This window comes from Aotus nancymaae, unplaced genomic scaffold (assembly GCF_030222135.1).
Source record: "Aotus nancymaae isolate 86718 unplaced genomic scaffold, 86718_ANA_hifiasm-v0.15.2.pri h1tg000036l, whole genome shotgun sequence".
Lineage (NCBI taxonomy): Eukaryota > Metazoa > Chordata > Mammalia > Primates > Aotidae > Aotus > Aotus nancymaae.
This window is the reverse complement of record NW_026988450.1, coordinates 36,874,665-36,893,169: the sequence shown is the minus strand read 5'-3', so window position 1 is coordinate 36,893,169 and position 18,505 is coordinate 36,874,665.

Genomic DNA, 18,505 nt, shown 5'->3' with positions numbered 1-18,505 from the left:
TTTTATGGATTACTTGAAAGACTGTCACCTACTGAAGAGGACTGTTGCAGTGAAATAGTCCAACTAAGAGGTGGCTCTGAAAGAGAGTGAGGAAAAGAAATTCTTCAAATGATAAATCTTGACTTTGCCTGGAGAGAGATGGTCTGAAGTAAGTGTCTGCACTGATGCGTAGATGGTGGATAATTGTTTGGCAAGATGATCTGGGAGTTGAAGGGGACATGACTGGAATCACAGTAACCAATTTACCAGTGGACATTCTTCATTGTTTCAGTTTTTAGAAACGGAGTAGTCTCTTTCCACAGCAATGCTTTCTCATAATTAAAATCAATATCTACTTAGCTGATGACATTGCTCATGGTTTGAATTTTCTTACTATAAAATATCATAATACTTTAGATGTAAGAACATTTTTTTGAAAGATATAAGAGGTATAACATTGTCAGTTGGCTTGTTAGTAGATATCCAAGTATTTGAATTTGCAGCAAAGCTACCAAAGTGTTCTAACTAATGATAGCACTTTTTATTGAGAGGGACAGCGTGGTATAGTGAATAGATCTGAATAGAATTCCAGTGAATCGCTAACTAAATTTTGGGACCAGGCAAATCATCTCCCTGACTTTCTTGTTTCCCATGTGTAAAAATGATTATTTTACAAGTCTTTTTATTTTCCAAGATTCTACAGATGGTTGCAGTGAGGAAATTGTTGGAATGACAAGGTTTTATTTTTTAAAAAATGTGTGTAGTAATGCAGCTCTTAGTAAATTGCCCAAAATAAGGTGTTAACATGGCAGTGACTTTTGGGATTATTTTTTGGTCAAATAGTTTCATCTATTGGATTATGTATTTTAGGTATTGATTTTATGTCATGCTTTCTTAGAAACAGTACTGAAATGTTTCTTAAAGATGGACTGTATGTGGCGATACAGATTCCTGAGTTCTACACTCAACTTGATGAATTGAATTTAACAAACATCTCAAATATTTTTTATGGTTGGCCCAGGTTTGGAAACACAAACACAATAGCTTGCTAATTGTTTCCTGGGATATTCTTTGCTCAGTCAACAAAAATGTTAACTTTGCTGGAAGCAGAAGTCATGTGACATAGTCCTTTTATTTCCCATAATGCATAGCTAACATTTGAGTTCAAATAGACAGCGTGTGTGTATATATACTTGTTAGAGTGTCTTTAAATTAAAATGAACAAGGATTGCAGAATGAAAAGCTGACCTACAGTATATTTTCTTTAAAATAAGACTTTTTATAGATTTGACAGCTGGGAATGTTCCAGTTTGAAGTTGTTTGTGGCTGTGAATTATTCAGTATACTGACAGTGATATTTGATTTGAAACTCATTCATTCCTTCACTAGTCACCAGGCGAAACACCTCCTAAAGAGCATATTTAATTGCCCAGATGTTTGTGTGAAATTACTGCCATTAATCACAGTATTGATTATGCTTCTCCTGTTTTCCGGCAATCTTCTATTTTTAAACAGTCCCCTGAAGTGACATACGGAAGCATCCTTGTTATCTGTGACTTTCTAGTTTGCAGTGTAATTGATAGATGAAAAATTCATTGTGCACCATTTAAAGCTGCTGTGTGTGTTGAAAAGGTAGTTATTTTTGTCACTTCCTGTTTGCTACAAGGCCTGTTCTGTGCTGCAGATCCAACAACTGGGCCACTTTTTCTCCAGTCAGCATCTCCCTGCATACAGGACTGGCCTTAGACAAAATTTTCTTGTAGGCTACACTTTCTGGCTGTCTCCCATCTCACTGACCAACACACCTCCTCAATCTGCCCCTGCTTCCTGCCTTTCGTCCTGCAGGCTCCTGAGCTGTGTTCAATTTCCAAGACCTCAGCTATCGACTAACTTAGCTTACAATACATAAGGCTTTTGTTCTTAGAAGTATCTGCATTTTGATAAGAACTTTGAAAATCAATACTCATTCCATCTCACAGCTAAACAAGTTAATGAAATAAAAAAAAAATTAAAAATCACTTTAAAAACTCTAGCACTTATTAAGAGCTTTCTATTCTTTAGGCAAAATAAATTATTGTTATTTTTGTGTAGGACAGGTTATCAGTGTTAAGTGATGTCTGAGCATAAGTTTCTTTAACTGTAAAATGAAAATTATTGAACTAGATTATTCAAAGTCACTTTCAGCTACAAAATTACAAGGTCTTAAGCAGAGGATTGCTTCCTCATGGGTCACATGGAACATGGCCATGCAGTCTATAAGAGGGCACTGACCAGCTTGTCTGTACCCTGGGCATCAGAATCTTGATGGCGTCTGACATTTGAATCTCTCTAAAGGATTTTGTAATGACAAAAAAAAAAAAAATAGTTGAGCGTGAGCAAAGCCCTTTCTACAAGAAAGCACATAGTGTTCATGAAAAGTTAACATAAGCAATTATTCAAATACACAAATCAAACACACACTTAAAACCAAAACAAAAAGACACCAGATTAGAAATGATTTTTAGTTTATCCTCATATTAACTTAAAATTCTCTTCTCTCTAGGGAGTTGGTGAAACTAAAAATAAGATTTTGTTAGTTATGCCCCACCTCCAACATCTGTAGGGCCTAGGCCAAAGTACAAAAAGAGACCAATATACCAAATCTCTAAATATTAAAAATAATGGCAAAAACTGCAATTATTTTTGCACCAACCTAATATTAAACATTATCAATCAAGCCAAGATAACATATCTTGTCTTCTACCTTGAAAAATTTACCTTCCTAACAACTTGGAAGTTAGGATTGAATTCGAATTCTCAAACATCTGCCTCTGACTTCTCAGAGTTCCACCCCAGACTGGGGTAGCACGAGGAGAACGAACACAAAACCAAGCCTGTGACTGCCTTGTCTCTCTTTCTACCCCAGATCAACCCTGCACCATAACAAGCCACATTTCCAAACTCCCTCTGCCAGCTACCCACAGTCATCTCTTGGCTACCCGTCAGGTGCCCCGATGACCCAGTGAGACATTGATGACCACTGTTGGGGTGTGTCCTGCAAACTCTGACTCCAAGACGGATGAATAAAATACACTCGCACACCATGTCCAGTGAACAAGTGGACTAGGGAAGTCGTCAGCTGCTCTCAGACGGCGATCGCAACTACCCAAACCCTACTCTTTGTTCCTCCTAGCATTTATTCAGTAAAGATTTAATAACATAGATTCTAAGTCAACACACTTGTGGATAATTAACATGATTCAAAGCATGATTTTATGAATGATATAAGCTGCCCAGCTGCTCTGGGCATGCATATGTGTCATCTTCAGGTGGACACATAGGCTCAGTCCTGTGGACCCCACACCTTATGAAATGAAGTACAGTCAGAAAAACTCAAAAGGCAGGGGCTGAGGGCAGAGTCCAGGTCTAAGAGTAGAACTGGATATGGCTAAAGAACTGTTCTATCCTGTAACTATTTGAATACTTGTACACTCCTCATTATTATGTTTCTATGTTGTCCACTAACCTATTTTTTGGTTCTTCTCCCTCTGTAAAAGGTTATAGTGCCATTTTAAATACCCTGTATATATATAACTACTTCTTTTTCTACCTTCTATGATATACTTCCATGGAATGCTTGATGCACAGGATCCTAATCTCTGCAAAATGCCACCACAAATAAGATATCAGACAATTGTTATCTCTTTTGCTCACTGTAGTGGTGGGAAGAGTTTATATAGAGTGTTCTAGCTTTAGAACGGGAAGAGAATAATGTCTATGCTGTTTTTTAACAAAATTTCTCTAAGCAGAAGTCATTGGCCTTTACATTTTGTGTCTCACAATCAGATGTTCTTCCTCCCTTCTTTCTCTCTGGGGTTTTTCAGTTTAACAATTTTAAGAACACTTACATGAATTACAGTTGACACTGAACTACGTGGAGGTTAGAGGCACTACCCTGTGCAGTTGAACATCTACATCTAACTTTTTACTCCCCCAAAACTTAACTAATAGCTTACAATTGACTGGAAACCTTACCGATTACATAAACAGTTTAAAGCATATTTGTGGGTTTTATGTATTATATACTGTATTCTTAGAATAAATTAAATTAGAGATAATAAAATGTTGTGCCAGGTGCAGTGGCTCACACTTGTAATCCCAGAACTTTAGGAGGCCAAGGCCGGTGGATCACCTGAGGTTGGGAGTTTGAGACCAGCCTGGCCAACATGGTGAAACCCCATCTCTACTAAAAATACAAAGAATTATCTGAGCGTGGTAGCAGGTGCCTCTGATCCCAGCTACTTGGGAGGCTGAGGCAGGAGAATCACTTGAACCCAGGAGGCAGAGGTTGCAGCGAGCTGAGATCATGCCATTGCACTCCAGGCTGGGTAACAAGAGCGAAATGCTGTCAAAAGAAGGAAAGAGAAAGAAAGAAAGAGAAAAGGAAAAAGAGAGTAAGAAAGGAAGGAAGGAGGAAAGAGAAAGGAAGGGAAGGGAAGGGAGGGAAGGGGAGGGGAGAGAGTGGAGAGAGGGGAGGGGAGGGGAGGGAAGAAAATGTTATGAAAATGAAGGAGAGAATATTCATTAAGTGGAACTGGATCACCCTAAAAGTCTTCATCTCTGTCACCCTCACTTGAAGCAGGTTGAAAAGGAAGGTTGAGGTTGGTCTTGCTGTATTAGGGTGGCAGAGGCAGAAGAAAATCCATGCAGAAGTGAACCTGCAGAGTTCAAACCTGTGTGTTTAAAGGTTAACTGTACATTTACAAGTTAAACACTACTCTGAATTCCACTATTAATGAAGTTCGTTTTTTCAGAGCTCTATCTGCTCTCATTATGTCTGCTTAGGAAGGAAATATATTTTTTAATGAAAAATAATGAATTAATTCCATAGAGAAGTAAAATATTTTTGGTATCTATTTGAAGAAAAATGAAACTGATCTCTAACTCTTGTCACCAGTCAGAAACAGTTTATTTAAAAAAATTAAAATCTCTCAAAATAGTTTTAAAATATTAATCAGAGTGAAAAAAGATAAAAATTAGTATTTAAAAAGGGTTGTTTATTTTATAGACTTTTAATTACAAGTAAAACAGGCAGTATTTTAGCTTATATTGGCACAGTGCCATTGTAAGTGTTATTATACTTATGTGTTGACACTTCAATCCTATCAACTTTGCTAAAAATAAAGATTGTCCATACTTTTCTAAACTGTTGATTTCTTTGTTTGGCAACTTTCTTTACTCAATTTCAGCTTGAACTTCTTGTACTCATAGTCTTTATTACCCCAGTTTTCTGGAAGTCTTGGTAGTGTTGGACTCAAATATACACTTTTAACAGACTCCTAAGCAAATAAAGCTAATAGCTATAAAAGGCTTCTAAAATCTGGATGTAAATACTGAGTTGTGTTGATAACTTGCATGATCAGGGGAACATTGGGGAGGATTCCAGGCATCTTAGAGAGGTTCTGAAGTCCTAAAAATAATCTGCATGTTTTGGATTGAAACTAATTGATATTCTGTGCTCACTTTTGAGTTTCATGATGTTCTTAGTGTGTGTATATATATATATATATATATATATATATATATATATATATATTCAGGAGAGTAGAGTGAAGGCTGTATCTGTACAATGGATGGGACTTGGGCAGTAAGTTTTATTCTAAGAGGTTTTGAATCTGAACTATTAGAGTCACAGAAATCTAAGATCAAGTTCAAGCTCTTTCACTGAATAGGTTGGCAGTTTGGGACAGAATAGACTGTGCCGTGATGGGGTTACATTAACTTTATCAGTATGAGTTCATGGTTTTTAATATTTATTTACAGATGGATGGATATGCAAATACATTTAGATATGGATATGTATACTTGTATATATACGTACATATTTTCTACCTCTGTTGACTGACGGGGCCTTTAATCAGTGACCTACTAGCAGCAATGAGCAAAATTATAGTACTCAAATTTTGGTGTCAAAATACCATTATTTACTAAAATGAATCACAATTCCTTGGGGATAAGGCCAATTCTATAGCAGAAGCAGCGAAAGTACAAAAAGAACCTTGAATATTCTATTAAGCCAGAAAGTAAAGAAGTACTCCCAGAGGGATGGGGTCATGTCAAAAAGACAAAAGAGTTATCTTGAAAGAGCTCTGAGTGGTCAAATCTGAAACAATTTAAGTAGAAAAGAAGCAAGATAATAATGGATTATAATATATCATCTAAAGGAAAAATTCATGGGTTCCTACTGATGGAAATATATACATAAATATTTAAATGGAATAGAAGAGAACACTCTTATGGTGGGGTGCTAGCCATTAAATATAGAAGCATATAGGAGTTAGAGAATCATCAATGGATTAAAAACACAGAGGATTAAAGTTTGATGAGGTGTAGGATATTTATATGGCCTTATGTTATCTTCTCCACAAATTACATATTGATTACAAAGGGGAAATAGTAGTTACTTAATGGAGAAACCTGATGGATACCACAATAACAAAGTGATAGTGTTAAATCTACCAATATTGGAAAAATAGTGCATACCTTTTAAAAGGCACTGAGGATAAAATGTATCATAGTTTTCCTGTCAAATATAACCTGAACCTAATGATGAGGAAACACCAGACAGGAACTTTTCTTCTACAAAATAATTGGTCTGTACCCTTTAATAATGTCAGGGTCAACAAAAACAAAGACTAAGGGACTCTTTCCAATGAAAGGAGACTGCATAGACATGACAGCTAATTGAAATACCTGATTGTGTACTAAGAAAATAATATCTAGAAAGTGTTTTATTAAGACATTTGACAAAATTTGAATATGAGCTATAAATTTCAAAAACATTTTGCTTCAATGTTAAATTTCCCAATTTGGATAATTTGTCAAAGAAAATATGTAAGAGAATATACTTTTACTTAAGAAATACACAATGAAGTATTTAAAAGTAAAGGGTCATCTGGGTGTGGTGGCTCACACCTGTAATCCCAGAACTTTGGGAGGCTGAGGTGGGCAGATTATGAGGTCAGGAGTTCAAGCCTAGCCTGGCTAACATGCTGAAACCTCATGCTTACTAAAAATACAAAAAATTAGCCAGGCATGGTGGTGGGCACCTGTAGTCCCAGCTACTCAGGGAGCTGAGGCAGGAGAATCACTTGAACCAGGGAAGCAGAGGTTGCAGTGAGCCAAGATGGTGCCATTGCACTCCAGCCCAGGTGACAGTGCGAGACTCCATCTCAAAAAAAGAAAAAAAAGTAAAGGGTCATGATGAGAGCAGCAGGAGGCAGCCAAATGCCTAGACAGATAGGGGTGGGTAAACTCTACCTCAAAGCCAAAGACAGTTTAAAGCCTGAAAGCCAAGCTACAAGTTAAATCCTTGGACCAGACTGAGAACTTGTCTTCCTGTTTGGCCCACTTTCCTCTGATTGAGCGAAACCTTTCACCTATTTTACACACATCTGCCCTTTCCTAATTGGTTCTCTACTGTTGTGCCCACCTTTGAGTGGTGTCTTCTCTTTAACTTTTTTTGCTTACTCATAAACCAATCAACATGCACTCCCCATTTTTAGTCTATGAAAGGTCCTGGACCCAGCCACATGGGTGCTTCAGGTAGGGGACCACGCCCGTGTCCTCTCTCTGCTAAAAGCTGTTTCATTACTCAGTAAAATTATTTTCTGCCCTCCACACCCTTGAATGGTCAGCATGTCCTCATTCTCCTTGGGCACAGGTCAAGAACTCAGGAAACAATGCACAGCTAGAATTGGCAGGCTGATTGGCTGGGGCACCTCCTGTTTCAGGTAGCATGCCCCAAGCAAGGCCTTCAGCATCACCACCCAGAAGTCCCCAACTGGTAAGGAGACCAAGAAAAATCCTGCATCAATGATGTTTCCACCTAACTGTCAAATGGTTCAGAGAGAGAGAGAGAAAGAGAACAGAGAATTAATAGAGCAAATCAGACAAAATGTAAGCAATTTTTGAATCTTGATTAAGGCTATATAGGAGTTCCTTATATTATTCTTGAAATGTTCTGTAAATTTGGAATTATATTAAAATGAAAAGAGAAGAAAGGAAGGAAGGATGGAGGAAAGTTGGCCACAGCCTTGAAATAGAATGAATTTCTTTTGTCTTGGTGGTTTTTAATGTCTAGAGTGAAGGAATAAGGGATGAATGGGTGGGACGTCACAACCATTTAAATTTACCCATGTGAAGCTAGCGGTTGTATTTGGTGTTTTTCTGCTGCTCTCCCCTTCTTGACTTCTGGCCCTGAAAATATAATAAAATACAGATGACTTCTTGGGTCACCAAACAAATGCTAAATTGTCCTCAGGTGATTGGTGTATTCTTACTATATTATACTCTCTTTAATCGGAGTGTGTCTTTTTGTTGTGAAATAAAGTCTGTGTATGTTTCAAGAACAGCATAAAGATAGATTCCCAAGCTAAAATGGTTATAAAATATCTCTACCCACCTCTAATTTAGCAACTGCCAATTTTCAGACTTGCTCTATGACGTGTTAGTTGAAACAATAACTATTAATTTAAGAAGGAACAATTCCTTTTATTGTTGAGAAAATTAAGTGGTGATCCTTCAAACATTGTAAGATGAAAAGGATGTAATGGAACAAAACCCCCAATGGCCTTTGAACGTCTAAATTGGAAAATGCATTCTCAATGCAATTTTAATTAAAGCAATTGAATTTAAGCAGTGGAGATAAACAAGAAATTGGAAGCCTTAAACCTTAATTTATCACTTTGATGGGTAGATTATGGAAATTGTATTTTAAATATAGGTCTCTGTTGGTTTGAGCTACAAGAACTCTATCAGATAGTATGCTGCAAGGCACACTCTTGGTCTTTCATTTAATTGTCTTCTTGCCTAGTTGATTAAATAAAGATTAGCATTTATTATCTTCACAGCATTTTACAAGCTTTAGCAAATGAAGCTCAACAGCCCTTCTTTGAGGTGGGCAAGCCCATTGCTTTACTCTCATTTATAGATATAGAAATCAGAAAAGACTCAAGGTGTCAAGTATTATAGTAAAAAGGGAAAGTAGAAAGTCACACACCTTTACCTAGGTTCCTGAATCATTTCTAATATGTTCAATCTATTGTTCACAAAAACTTACCATCATTTCACAGTTTTGGGGATTATATAATACTTCTGACGACATTAAACCCGGCTAGATTTCTCTCTTTTCCACAGCTCATAGGAGAAGAAAGGAAGTGATTCTTTTGTAGTAACCACTAAGTTTCCTATTGCTACCATAACAAGTTACCACAAAGGGTGGCTTAAATAAACACAAGTTTATTCTCTTACAGTTCTGAAAGTTAGAAGCCTAAAACAAAGGTATCAGGCATGTCTCCTTCTGAAGGCTCTAAGGCAAACCTGTTACGGTTTGAATGTGTCCCCTCCAAAATTCAGGTGTCGCTTATGTGATAGTACAGCTGACTCTTGAACAACATGGATTTGAACTGTGCAGATGTACTTATATACAGATCTTCTTCTGCTACTGCCACCCCTGAAACAGCCAGACCAACCCCTCCTCTGCTTCCACCTCTTCATCAGACAACTCAACATGAAGACAAAGAGGGTGAAGACCTTTATGATAATCCACTTCCAGTGAATGAATAGTGAATACATTTTCTCTTTCTAATGATTGATTTTCTTTATAACATTTTCTTTTCTCTAGCCTTCTTTAATGTAAGAATATAGTATACAAAACATGTCACATACCAAAAAAATACGTTAATCTACTGTTCATGCTATCCAGGCAATTTGTAGGCTATTTGTAGTAAAGTTTTAGGGGAGTCCCAAGTTATACCTCAATTTTTGACTGTATCGAAAAGGGGATGAGGCGCCTCTAAGCTCTGTATTGTTCAGGGGTTAATTGTATTAAGATGCGGGGCTTTTAGGAGGCGATTAGGCCATCTGGGCTTCTCCCTTGTTAATGGGATTAAGGTATTTTTAAAAGGGGGTTACACAGATTTCCACTAGTTTTGCTCTCTTCCGCTCTTCTACCTTGTGAGGACACAAGGTTAGTCTTCACTTGTCCTTTTTCTGTCTGCCATGTGGGGATACAGCAAGAAGATCCTCACCCAATGCCAGTGCCTTGATCTTGGACTTCTCAGTCTCTAGAACTGTGAACACATGCATCTCTATTCTTCCTATATTACCCAGTCTCAAGTATCCTGTTACAGCAGCACAAATGCACTGAGACACTGTTTCCTTGCTTTTGCCAGCCTCTAAAGGCCACCTTCATTCTTTAGCTCAGGGCCCCTTCCTCTGTTTTCAAAGTCAGCAGCCTAACATGGTCACATCTCTTTCAATAACTCTAGCCTTACTGCCTGCCTCTTGTAAGAACCCTACTGATTATTATCTGGTACACTGGCATACTTCAGGAGAATCTCCTCTATCTTAAGATCATTATCTTGGTCACCTCTGAAAATTCTCTTTGGCTGTAAAAGGTTAAAAAATCACAAGTCCATGGATTACAGGGTAGATGTCTTTGGGTAGACATTATTCAGCCCACCCCACTTCTCAAAATTTACGTAGGGAGGAAGAAAACACACATCCACTCTTTCTTCCCATTTTCAGTCTTCAGATGATATAGTGACTGAGACAAAAGGTAGATCCTAAGGAAACAGCTCGATCAGAATGGGGAAGTAGGAAAGCAATATGATGCAGTTCATCAGAGCAGGGATTTTGTCATGGAAAAATGTGGGTTCTAATCTTACTACACTAGTGAGCAAGCCTGAGAAAGAGGTCAATTCTCTGGTTGATGAATGAGCAAGCAAGTTAAAACAACAACAAAAAGGCACCATGTACACATCAATTCTTCTGATCTTCCGGACTTGATTTTTCAGTAATTTATTTCATATCACTTGCTGAAACACCTTTTCCACAGGCCTAAGAAACTTCCTGTTCTAGAGACTTTTTAGTCTCTAGAACTGTGAACACACATTTCTATTATTCCTGTATTACCTAGTCCCAAGTATCCTGTTATAGCAGCACAAATGCACTGAGATACTGTTTCCTTGCTTTTGCCAGCTTCTAAAGGCCACCTTCATTCTTTGGCTCAGGGCCCCTTCCTCTGTGTTCAAAGCTAGCAGCCTATGTTTCAGCATGAAACATAATGAAAAGTCACCATCCTGGAGAGTATACCCAGAGGAAAAATTAATCCTCCCCTCTCAACTGAGGCTTCTACTACTAGTCCTGACTTGGCTGCTTAGCAGTAGAGTGATATTAGATAAGCTACACAATTCCCTGAACCTCAGTGTTCCTATTTCTAAGATGGACACCACAATCTTTACCTTATGGAGTTTTATGGGCTTTAAGAGAGTTATGCAGGAAGATAAACTGGCACATATTTAATAGTGGTTTATTTAATACGTGAAGTTTTTAAAGTAAAAAAGACAACTGAATCCAAAACCCTTGGTGTCCATTCCTCTCAAGAAACTTCCCAAATTCTGTTTTAAGCAAATACATTTAGGCTGCTCAGCCTGACAACGTGAGCAGCATATGACAACAGAACGGTCATGTGTAAAGAAATAAAGATTTTCTCCCTTAATAAATAACCATAAATTGAGATCCTCCAGGTACTATGGTAGGCACAGTTCTAAAGGTGCGCAATGTTTTGGAGAAGTGAAGTCATTACAACATAACCCATGGAAAGTGCTATGATAGATTTATGAATAAACTGGTAATAGAACCATAGAAAAGACACCTCCTCCGTCTCTACCTTCTTTCTCTCTGTGCAATAAAGTGGTGGAAATGAATTGTGCTTCCACACAAATGATATCAATAGGCAAGTAAATATATATGATAAAGAACTTGCATCCTTTGTTTTTAAGGCCCTGGGCAGATAAGAAGGTGTTGTTTATCAGGCAAGACTAGAGAAACTACAGGTAAAATCTCAGTCCACAACATCAGCACAAAACCCTTCTCATGCAGCCAAATGACAGCTACATCCTGGCTGATGGCCGATGAAAACAGCAGCATTTTATTAAACTAATTACATTGTTTTCTTGCAAAGAATAGTCTGGGTGTTATCTGCTTTTCTTTCTAAATGATAGTCCCTGTTCTTACCAAATTGCTTCATTCAGTAGTTTACTGCATAGTGGAAAGTATAGGGATACTGGTCTCTTGCAGTTAAGCCCTTTGTTCTTAATTTCCTCTGCAACCTCCACCCAGTTCCTTTCCACCATATTCCACCAACCTAAACTGTAAATATCCCATTAGTCTAAACTCTAAGCAGTCTACATGACTCCCAAAATATCAGTAAAGAAAGCAAAAATCAGAGGAAAAAGGAAAGTATAGTGTGTGTGTGTGTTGGACGCTTGCTTTCTTGTTCCAAGTATGAATTCACTATAGAGAGACTGGCCCCTACTCACTTCTATATTCTAAGAATGCAGACTAGAATGCGATTTATAGACTTGTATTACTTTAGTAAAATTCCACTAACATGGAACAACTCAGGTGTTCTCTAGAGTTGTTTATAATAGGATTTTATCTTTATTAGAAAGAAAATAGTGCCAGTTCCAGCTGCTCTTGCTTTGGAGGTTAAACTACAAAAACTCACTTTTCATCTGTAGAATATGTAAAGTTTAGTATGACGGCTGGTCTCATATAGTTAAATGCCATTTCGTGTTATTTAGTTTAAAATTTCTCTCATAAGCCTAGGTCCAGATAAGAAGGGACCCAGGTGCTGAATGGCATATTTTCAGTTCTGATGGAATGGATTTTGTCAACAAAGTTGGAAAGTGAAAGAAGAAATGAAGAACAACTAAGAAAACTTATTTGAATGAAATCTAAAGAATATAGTCTGGTGTTTTCATGAGCTTTGCCAAAAGTATCGATGAAAATAATAAAAATTGATTCTGTCAGCAGAACTATTTTTATGCTATACAAAATAAAACAGCAATGAAAGGAAAATGACAACAAAATGAAAATGCAATATTTGTGCTTTTACCGAGTTTCCTTTGCTATGGCTATCTCTCAAAATGAAAACGAAAAAAACACAGCCTTAGGTGCTGATCAACATTCTTGACTTCTGGCGACATAACCTGAGAGGTTTTGCCTTAGATTCATTGAATCTTAGGTAGCTGTCCATGTAGTTGTCAACATATTTCTTGTGATAAATCATACATCTCATTCTAGGACTCCTCATTTGTGAACTAGACCATTATTTCAATGCTTTATGCAAGCAGAGGTACTAAAGTTGCATATTTAACATCAGGTCGAACCATCTCCCACAAAAGTCATACAGTGATGTGTATTATCATTAAACAAGGGAAATGGTGTGCAGCAAGTGCACTGAGATTACAAAGTGTAGAATTGGGAATTTGTTAGCTCAGCTGGGCAAGGCCATTGGCTATCAAGAAGGCAGGATACAGGCAGGCATCACTCAAAGCCAGGAACACCTTCAGCTGGTTCACAGCCTTATAATATATTTATCAGGCAATACTTTTAAGTTCTAACATTTTCATTATTTTTCCTGGCATGGTTAATTTCAAACCTCATCTATTTTCTTACCACTTCATACGGCATGCTGAAAGTTGCCAAAATCTCTGTCCCTAATATAGACATCCTGGAATAGGAGGTAACTAGACACTGCATCATGTTTGGAAGCTCTCAGCTAACCAAAGAAAGCAGGCTTTCACTATTCCTCTACAGTAGTAATTGCACATTTAGTATAAAGAGTGATATGTACAAAGTGTACATATGTGTGTATATGTGTGTGTGTGAAAAAGGCCATCTCTTTTAGTCTGATACTAGGGCCATCAATACTGAAGTATATTAGATAATGGAAGAAATTATCCAGAAACAATCAAAATCATATCAGCAAATTAAATACTTAGGTAATCAACAAATGATAATTTATGATCATTTTAACTTATGATAATAGCATTTACTGTGTTCAAAGCTCTATAAAAGGCTGTGGAAAACAGCAAAATAACTGAAGTATCTGATTTCAAAGATTTTTTTTTCTTTTGAGACAGAATTTTCCTCTTGTTACCCAGACTGGAGTGCAGTGGCTCAATCTCAGCTCACCGCAGCCTCCACATCCCGGGTTCAAGAGATTCTCCTGGCTCAGCCTCCCAAGTAGCTGGGGTTACAGGCATGCACCATCATGCCTGACTAATTTTGTATTTTTAGTAGAGTTGGAGTTTCTCCATGCTGGTCAGGCTGGTCTCGAACTCCCAACCTCAGGTGGTCTGCCTGCCTTAGCCTCCCATCAGTTGCATTTATTCTTCTTGTTGAATATGTATATTACTTTGAAGATTTTACTACTATAAATATTAACTTCATGGCTACCCTTGCACCTACATTGTAGGCTTCTCTGATTATTTATGTAGGATAAATTTATATGTGCTAAATTTCTGGGAAATGTATACCTAAAATGAAATTTGCTTTCTAGAAAGCTCATTGAACTCATTCTTCTACTAGCCTTGTGAGTGCCAGTGCATGACAATCTTTTAAATGTACATTGTTATTTAGCATATATATATATATATAATTTTATGAATGGAAATATCAATATTTTTATAATTTATAATTGGGAGATTGACCTTTCATTGAAAAACATTTCTAAATCCAGAAACTTCTAGATCCAGATAATAGATGAGACTCTAGCTTGTCTGTTGTCTAGAAAGCAGGTTGGTTACAGAGGCTGTTTTCAAATCCTGATCTGTAGGAAAATTAAAGGTAGAACTCATTTTGGGTTTATTTCTGTCCATTTGTTTACTTACTTATTGCAAAATATTTATTTAGTGCTTACCACGTGACAAGCAGTATTCTAAGCTTTAATGATCAGCATTGGACAATTCACTGCTCTCATACAGCTTTCTTCCTTCAGGGAGAAAAATCAATAATAATTTTTTAAAATAGCAAAAACACCAACAGGTAGATATAGTTTGTCACATGTAATACTGTTATACAAAATTTAAGATCCACCAGCATATAGATTCCATGAGAACAGAGCTTTTGACTATTTTTGTTGACTGCTTTGGATCTAATACATAGAATGATGCCTGAAACATGTTAAGTCTCTAGTGAGTGTTTGGTGAATGACGTAAGAAGTATATAAAAAGCAGGTTAAGGAGATGGAGAATGTTTGCTAGGGGTGGGAGTGTCACTTCCTGTAGGGGTGGTTAGAGAGAGGGTCTGTGCCAACTAACCTAAGTAAGCAGACACCTTGGCCTCTAAGAGAACTGGTAAAGGGTCATGTGGGTGCTGTGGAGCCAATGAGAAAAAGAGGAGTAGAGGCTGCATTGTAGGTGGTTGGGGGAGGGGTGGAAGATGGGACCACGTAAAGTCTCTGGCATTTGGTCTAAAAGGATCTAACTTGTGTATTGAGAGGATCACTCCTAATCTTTCAAATTCTAGAGGCAGAGGACCAACGCAAGGGAATCACTTAAAAAAGACTGTTGCAATAATCCATGCAGAGGTGATGAAGGCTTAGAACAGAGTTTTAGCAGCCAGGTGCGGTGGCTCACGCCTGTAATCCCAGCACTTTGGGAGGCCGAGGCGGGGGGATCACGAGGTCAAGAGATTGAGACCATCCTGGTCAACATGGTGAAACACCGTCTCTACTAAAAATACAAAATTAGCTGGGGATGGTGGTGCGTGCCTGTAATCCCAGCTACTCAGGAGGCTGAGGCAGGAGAATTACCTGAACCCAGGAGGCGGAGGTTGCGGTGAGCCGAGATCGCGCCATTGCACTCCAGCCTGGGTAACAAGAGCGAAACTCCGTCTCAAAAAAAAAAAAAAAAAAAAAAAGAACAGAGTTTTAGCAATGGAGATAGCAAAAAGTGGTCAAATTCTGGATAGTTTAAGGATAGAGCTAACAAAATTTGCTGCTTTGTAGAATCTGGTATAAGAGAGAATGAAGTCAAGTGTGATTTCAAGGATTTTGGCTTAAACGACTAGAAAAATGGAATTGTCTTTCATTGGAAAAAATTATGAAAAGGAAAAAGATAAACAGAGATTTAGAATTTTTTTGAACATGCTTAACTTAGTTTTAATAACTTTGTTAAGAAATAAGTAGTATTTAGTGTTATTGAAAATGTTTTAGACAAGCCACCTGAAGTTCTCCATTTTAAGATAATGGATAATGTTTAAAAAAACAAAATGAATTTATTTCGAATTATTCACTGTCACTCATACCATATATAAAAACCTACTTCACCAAAATTAAGAGTAAGAAGCAGCACTACCTTTAGAGCCCTCAAAGTTAGTATCACAGAAGGGGTAAAGGGACAGTCTTTACCTTGCAATAGAAAATGGAGTGGCTTTGGCAGCTTAAAGACCCTAGGGTTAAAAGTTTGGCAGGTGTCTTAGTCTGTTCAGGCCACTATACAAAAATACCAAAAACCAAATGGCTTATACACAACAGAAATGTACTTTTCACAGTTCTGGAGGCCAAGAAACCTGAAATCAAGGCAGATTCATTGTCTGGTGAGGAGGACCTACTTTTTAGCTTGCAAGTAGTGCCGTCTCACTGTGTCCGCATGTGGTGGAACAAGGGATCTCTCTGGGGGTCTCTCTTATAAGGGCACTAATTGTATTCATAAGGGACACAAATGTTCTGATCACAGCAGCAAGTGTGCCTGCTACACATGTCAATATCTTAAGGATACTCAGTTGTTCACTGTCAGCATCGAACAAGAGGGCTCTTTGTGAGCTCAGGTAAAACAATGTGTTGAGTTATTACTGCTAATCTAACTTTGTTTTTGATCCACAGACTGGTAAGTGCTTGGAGATACCAGTTATACAGTTTTTCAGTGCTGAAATTTATACATGAATAACTTCAATTCTAATTCTAAATTAGTGCAGTCAATAGAAATTGAGCATATGAATAGCTTTAGACTGTGCAATAATTTCACTTTGCATTTCATGGATAAATTTAATCCTTAACACATAATTTATAACTATTATGCAAAATATTCAAAACAACCTTCAATGTTTTCTTGTAATGATGAAGATGTGGGGTTAATTACCCAGGGAGGAGGTCCTATATCTTAACAACCTTAGGCACCTATGTTATGATATTAGGGATCTTTCTCTATGTTTCCTGTACCACCAACAACTCTTTTAAGTAAAAGAGGCAGAATGAAAAGACACGGTGAATGAAGGGTATTGGAAATCACTGTAGGGTAATATTTTGTGGAAACATGGAAGAAAAATGTACTACAGTGTATGTAGCTTCCTCCAATGCTAAGGATGCTGGTTAAACTCAATAAACAAAAGGTATTAATGACAATGTTGGTTACAAACACCCCTGCACCCAGCAACACACACACTTTTCAGGATTTACTTGTAGTAAATTACTAACTGAATCATTGAAGCATTCTCCAAAAAAGCAATAGTAAATTTGATTTTGAGAAAATGTACCCCAAATTAATTCTAAAGCTCACAGAGTCATCCTATTTTGTGACTCACAATAAAGGCTTTTCCCTCTGATTTTTCTCTATTAATTCAGAATCCCTCAGGGACCTAAAGTCAGGAAGCCTTCTGCATGCATCATAAATTTTCTAGTGACATATTTAACCCAACTTCCTCTGCTGGAACCTAGTGCATTAACAAACAACCGTGACTTCCTAAAACACACACCTTTATTGAGTTTCAAAATGACCGTTTTCAGGCCGATTGGAACACAAAACAAAGCTCTCCTTTTACCAAGGGCCCATTGAAGGCCACTTTGATTCTTCCATCAACATTGGGAACTGCCAGAAAAATTTCATTTTTTCCTGTGCCTGTTGGCAGTAGGAGAGAGGTTCTAATGAATCCATTGTCAGCAAACATGACTTTCTTGGATTGCAGAACACGACATGACGAATCCGTTGCACTTTCAGTCTATGGATGTGAATGTGTCAGTGTTCTTCCTCTCCTGAAACTTTGCCAATTAGGAAGCAGATTCTCCTATTCTGTATTTCAAAGCTTTAATCACACACTGACATTAGTGTTACAATTTCAGTAATGGACCCTAAAAAAGCATTACAGTGAAATAGTTCTAATTTCAATTATGAACAACATTGTATAGTAATGAATGCTCAGACAGATGCTTCAGACTCCAACTAAATGCACTGTGTCCTCATTGCTTTGCAATCTTTTGATTCAAGTCAAATGAACACTTCAGTCCTGTTGCTTCACTCCCTCTGAGAAGGTAAACACCGGGTTTTAATGGGCTGTGCTAATAATAACCACTCAAAGCAGTTAAACAAAACTCCAATTCTTTTCAAGACTGGTAATGAAAAAAAAACTTCTAAAAGGAAGGACTGTTAAGTATATGAAATTAATGCTAAACTTAAAAAAAGTTTTAAGAACCTTTAATAAACCTGCTAAAAGATAGGTCAAAAAATTCTAGTGAAATGTGTTTTAATATAAGGAAAAAATATTATAAATATATATAAATTCCAGTGCCAGCCAATATTTGGTGAAAAATGAAATTCTATGTAGACGAGAAAGACTTGCTTTTTATTTCTTCTCATTCTTAGATCCTTATCAATGAATGGTCATAACAAGTTCAGAACATTTCTTTAAAATTCTGTTT